The sequence below is a fragment of the Marmota monax genome, unplaced genomic scaffold, assembly GCF_021218885.2.
Source record: "Marmota monax isolate L192 unplaced genomic scaffold, Marmota_monax_Labrador192_F-V1.1 WCK01_AAM20220418_F8-fsc00265, whole genome shotgun sequence".
Taxonomy (NCBI): Eukaryota; Metazoa; Chordata; class Mammalia; order Rodentia; family Sciuridae; genus Marmota; species Marmota monax.
This window is the reverse complement of record NW_026694808.1, coordinates 1,593,595-1,599,594: the sequence shown is the minus strand read 5'-3', so window position 1 is coordinate 1,599,594 and position 6,000 is coordinate 1,593,595.

Here is a 6,000-nt window from a genome sequence, read left to right as displayed (position 1 = left end):
TATGTGTAAAGCTGTGCTAAATGGAGGACAATACCTGTTATGGAAGGTTGCCAATGAGGAATTTTGCAAGGAGACGGCTAGGCGAAATGCAGCAGCTGGTTATCCTCAGAGAAATCTAGATATGTTGTTAGGAAAGGGACCTTATGAGGATCAGCAGCAACAAATTGCATATGATCCTGGCGTATACGCACAAATTGCTGCAGATGCAATTAAGGCATGGAAGACTTTACAAGGACATGGAGGTTTACAAGGTCAATTATCTAAGGTAATACAAGGAGCTAATGAACCTTATGCTGAATTTGTAGATAGGCTTATTCAAACAGCTACCAGAGTTTTTGGGAATACAGAACAAGCAATGCCATTACTAAAACACCTGGCTTATGAGCAAGCGAATCGTTGGTGCAGAGATATCATTAGACCATGGAAACATGAAGATTTAAACACATATATTAAATTATGTAGAGACATTAATGAACAAGAGCAAGTCGTGGCAGCTGCAGTAAAACAGGCTTTAGATGCCAGAGACATTAATGAACAAGGGCAAATTGTGGCAGCTGCAGTAAAACAGGCTTTAGATGCCAGGCCAAGAACATGCTACAATTGTGAACAAACAGGACATTTTAAAAGGAATTGCCCCATTGGAGGAGGGTTTAACAAAACTAGGTATCAAAGGAGTAGAATACCAGGTATTTGCCCACGATGCCGTAGAGGGAGACATTGGGCTAATGAATGCCGTTCTCAAACCACCATAGAGGGTACTCCATTATCAAAAAACGAACAAGGACCAGGTGTTTATCCACGATATCGTGGAGAAAGGCATCGGGCTCCATTGCCAAAAAATGGACAGGGGGGCCCAATGCTCCGGGGCCCAAAACCACAAATATACGGAGCACTGGAGGAACCCAGCAACCCCATCAGGGTAGTGCCCAGGACACATTGTCCATCAGATCCCTCATCAGACAAACCAGAGGGAGCGCAGGGTTGGACATCTGCGCCTCCGCCAGAGCAGTACTAACTCCAGAGATGGGAGTTCAAATCATTCCCACAGGGGTGAAAGGACCTCTTCCCAAAGGAACAGTAGGCTTATTATTGGGACGCAGCTCTTCTACTCTAAAAGGACTTATGATAAGTCCTGGGGTAATTGATCCCGATTATGAAGGTGAAATAAAAATTATAGCCAGTTCTCCAAAGGGTATATCAGTAATTTCACCAGGAGATAGAATAGCACAGTTACTAATAATACCCAGCCTACATGATAAATTTTCCAGTCGTACTGTAGAAAGAGGTTCCAAGGGATTAGGCTCCACAGGTGTAGATTGGGCTATGCTTTCTTTAAATTTAGATTCTCGCCCCATGCTAAAACTAAATATTCAAGGACATGAATTTAATGGGCTACTGGATACAGGTGCAGACCTTAGCATCATCTCTCGTCAAGAATGGCCAAAACATTGGCCATTACAACAAGCCACTCAAACGCTTCGAGGCCTAGGAGTGGCGACTAATCCCCATAGAAGTGCAATGGTATTAGATTGGAAGGATCCTGAAGGATGTGAAGGAACTATACAGCCATATGTATTGGATCATCTTCCCGTAAATTTATGGGGACGAGATGTCCTAGATCAATTAGGTTTGACATTAACAAATAACATCAACCAAAATGCACCCACTATTATGACTAGACAAGGTTTTAGGAAAGGAAAAAGATTAGAAAAACAAGAACAAGGTATAGCAGCACCAATACAAATAGATCAAGGAACAGACAGACATGGGTTGGATTTTCAGAAAGGGCCACTGAGACAATAAAAATTACTTGGAAATCAGAAAGACCAGTATGGGTTCCTCAGTGGCCCCTGACTAAAGAAAAGATACAAGCAGCCCATGACCTGGTCAAACAACAATTAGCAGAAGGACATATACAACCTTCTGTATCTCCCCATAATACTCCCATTTTTGTCATCAAAAAGAAATCTGGTAAATGGAGATTATTGCAAGATTTAAGAGCCATTAATAATGAGATGGTTATTATGGGACCTGCTCAATCAGGGATTCCTCAGTTGTCTGCTTTGCCAAAAACCTGGTATGTTTTAGTTATAGATATTAAAGATTGTTTTTTTTTCAATTCCAATTCATCCTGAGGATAGTCCACGTTTTGCATTTACTATCCCTGCACTGAATCATGAAGGTCCTGATCAGAGATATGAATGGAAAGTACTCCCTCAAGGGATGGCTAACAGCCCAACTATGTGTCAAATTTATGTTAACAAAGTAATCCAGCCACTTAGAAATCAAAATCCTGAACTACAAATATTTCACTATATGGATGATGTATTATTAGCACACAAAGATAAAAACACATTGCTAGAATGTTATGCCACACTTACAAACTTATTAAAAAATTATAATCTAGAGATAGCAATAGATAAAGTACAATTAAATTTTCCAATTAATTATTTAGGAGTTCTATTATCCTCAACCATGGTCCGTCCACCAAAAATTCAAATACGAGTAGATCAACTCAAATCACTTAATGACTTTCAAAAGTTATTAGGAGACATAAATTGGATAAGGCCTTATTTAGGTATACCAACAGGAGAGTTGGGACCTTTATTTGATATCCTAAAAGGTCCATCAGATCCAAATTCACCCCGAATGTTAACGCCTGAAGCAAGAAAGGCATTAAAAATCATTGAAACATATATGGAAAATATGCATTTGGATAGAATTGATATAAGTTTGCCTTTATTATTTATTGTACTACCAACAAAAAATATTCCTACAGGAGTATTTTGGCAAGAAGGTCCATTATTATGGATACATTTATCTTATTCTCCTAACACTATTCTTACTAGGTATCCTGAGGCTGTAGGACAATTAATACTCAAAGGAATAAAAGCAGCAAAGGGAGTGTTTGGAATTTCTCCCAATAAAATTATTACTCCATATACTATGAATCAAATTGATGAGTTAGCTAATGAGTTAAATACTTGGGCAATAATCATGTGTAAATCTAATGTTTCATTTGATAACCACTTACCATCTAATCCTTTATTGTCTTTTTGGTCATTGCATCCTGTAATTTTTCCAAAAATGACAAGAAAAACACCTATCATGAATGCTCCAAATATATTCACTGATGGGTCAAATAATGGTACAGCAGCAGTAGTTACCCCTGATCAAACTTTTACATTTTTAGTACCCAAACAATCAGCTCAAAAGGTAGAGCTTAATGCAGTTTTACAAGCTTTTGTGATGTTTAAAGATTCTGTATTTAATTTATTTTCTGATAGTCAGTATGTAGTTAATGCTATAGTATCTCTTGAAGATGCTGGTAGGATTTCCCCTTCTTCTACTGTTTTCTCTTTGCTTTCCACTATACAAAGTCTAATCTGGGACAGAAAAGATCCATTCTTTATAGGACATATCAGGGCACATACAGGATTGCCTGGAGCCCTTAGTTTGGGCAATGATTTAGCAGATAAAACTACACATGACATACATATTTTCTCTACACTAGAAGAAGCTATAAATTTTCATAAAAAGTTCCATGTCAATGCTAATACTTTACAAAAGCGTTTTAAAATAACTAAGGAACAAGCTAGACAAATAATAAAACAATGTCAAAATTGTGTGACCTTTTTACCACAAGTTAATCTTGGAGTCAATCCTAGAGGATTGATACCTAACCATATTTGGCAGATGGACATCACACACTTGCCAGAATTTGGAAAATTAAAATATTTGCATGTTACAGTTGATACTTCTTCTGGATTTTTGATGGGCTCCCTTCATGCCGGAGAAAAAACTAAAGATGTTATAGCTCATTGCTTACAAAATTTTGCCACTGTGGGTGTTCCAAAACAGTTAAAAACAGATAATGCCCCTGGTTATACTTCTACCTCTTTTAAACAATTTTGCTCAACATTTGGCATTACTCATATAACAGGAATCCCATACAATCCACAGGGACAAGGCATAGTTGAAAGAGCTCATCAAACTATTAAAATGTACTTATTAAAGCAAAAAGAAGGAATTGGGAAGGGGTATATATTCCCCAAAGATAAACTTAAAATAACCCTTTTTACTCTAAACTTTTTAAATTTGGATTCATCAGGACTTAGTGCTGCGGAAAGGCATATGTGTCCAAAAAATGTACATAAGCCCAAGGTACTTTGGAAGGATATTCTAACAGGACAATGGAAAGGTCCTGACCCAGTAATTGTCTGGAGTCGGGGGTCTGTTTGTGTGTTTCCACAGGGAGAACAGCAGCCGATTTGGATTCCAGAGAGATTAACCAAGGTCCTGACCCAGTGATTGTCTGGAGTCGGGGGTCTGTTTATGTGTTTCCACAGGGAGAACAGCAGCCGATTTGGATTCCAGAAAGATTAACTAAAGCGATTTCTACAGACCAAAAAGAAGATGATTTGGCTCAAATCCATAACAACTGATATCCAAAACTCCAGTTTGGCTATTCTTACATCTGCAACAGAACCAGGATGCTTTTTTCAATATCTATTTTATTATTGCCCTTTGCCATATCATGAAGTTCTATTTTGTTTTTTGAGCTCATACAGACCTAGGTTAATGTTTTGCTGATCAGTTCTATTTTTTGACTATAGAGTTTTTAAGCATTGCAATGGAGATTTCACCTGTAAAAAGTTATAAGGCCTTTACTATAATGTTATGTGTTGTATGTATTATATTATGTGTGCACACTTGTGTTTTGTGTTATATGTTTGAATGTACGTATGTCCATATATCATATATGATGAGCGCTCATGATAAAATGGATCCAAATATTTTTTTTTCACGTGATTTATATGGTTTAATTTAAATTGGGTAAACAACTGTTGAGGATTGTTTTAATATGTAAACAAAAAAGAAGGTTAACAGATCTGTTTGTTTACTTTCACCTTTCCTTTTCATTATATTTAATAATTCTCTTAAAGATAATGTAAATTGTTAAGAAAATTGTTTTCTTTTAGTGCCTTCTGTAATGTTACATAATTTTTTCTTTAGCCATTATTGCCAGAATTCCTATCTTCATCCCAGTGCCGGTGAAGACAATGTAAATTGTTAAGAAAATTGTTTTCTTTTAGTGCCTTCTGGAATGTTACATAATTTTTTCTTTAGCCATTATTGCCAGAATTCCTATCTTCATCCCAGTGCTGGTGAAGTCAAAGATAAAACCAATCTACAGCTTCTACAATAGCCATCACTGAACTGCTTGCAGAACTTGCCTGGACACATTGTGAGCTCACCTGTATGCATTGTGAACTATCTGTTGGTGCAGCGACTTATGGTAGTGTTGGGGTATTTTTGCTGATGATGTCACCGGTGGTACAATTTTTCAAAGGAGCCCTCAATTGGCTTAATGTCATGGCATTTTGCATCCTCCTCTACTAGTGATGGTCTAAAATTTGGGGGCCAACAGAGGTGAGGCAAAGAACCTCACCCCCCCACAGGTGCAAAGGCCTATCCACAAGTATGGCTGTATGCTGGACCGGTAGTCAGTGACGGGTATGATCCAATTGCAGTGGTACCAACCTAAGACAGGAGGCTGACGCCTAGAGGTCAGTTCATCCGATGACGGGTAAGGACCATATGTTGAATTGGACTGCCTAACAGGCACGGTCCCTAAGCCACATGCTTGTTGTTTAAACAGAGAGGGGGAGATGTTGAGAGCCACAGCCAAAGGGGCCCCAGCAAACTTCCAGCTGCCAGCAAACTTCCAGCTGCTGGCTGATGATTGGCTCACAGCGGCCCCAGCAACATCTAGCTGATTGGCTCCTCGGCCCCAGCAACATCTAGCTGATTGGCTCCTCTGCGGTGATGCTCATTGGACTGTTTCCCTGCCCTTTCAGACCACGGAGCTGCTCATTGGGGGACTTTTTTGGCTCCGCCCACGTGACCCAGCCAATCGGCCTCAAGAGCAGGAGGATTGTGGGAGGTGGGGAGAAGCTTGTGTGGGAGAGAGAGGCTTGGGGAAAGCTGGTGGTGGCA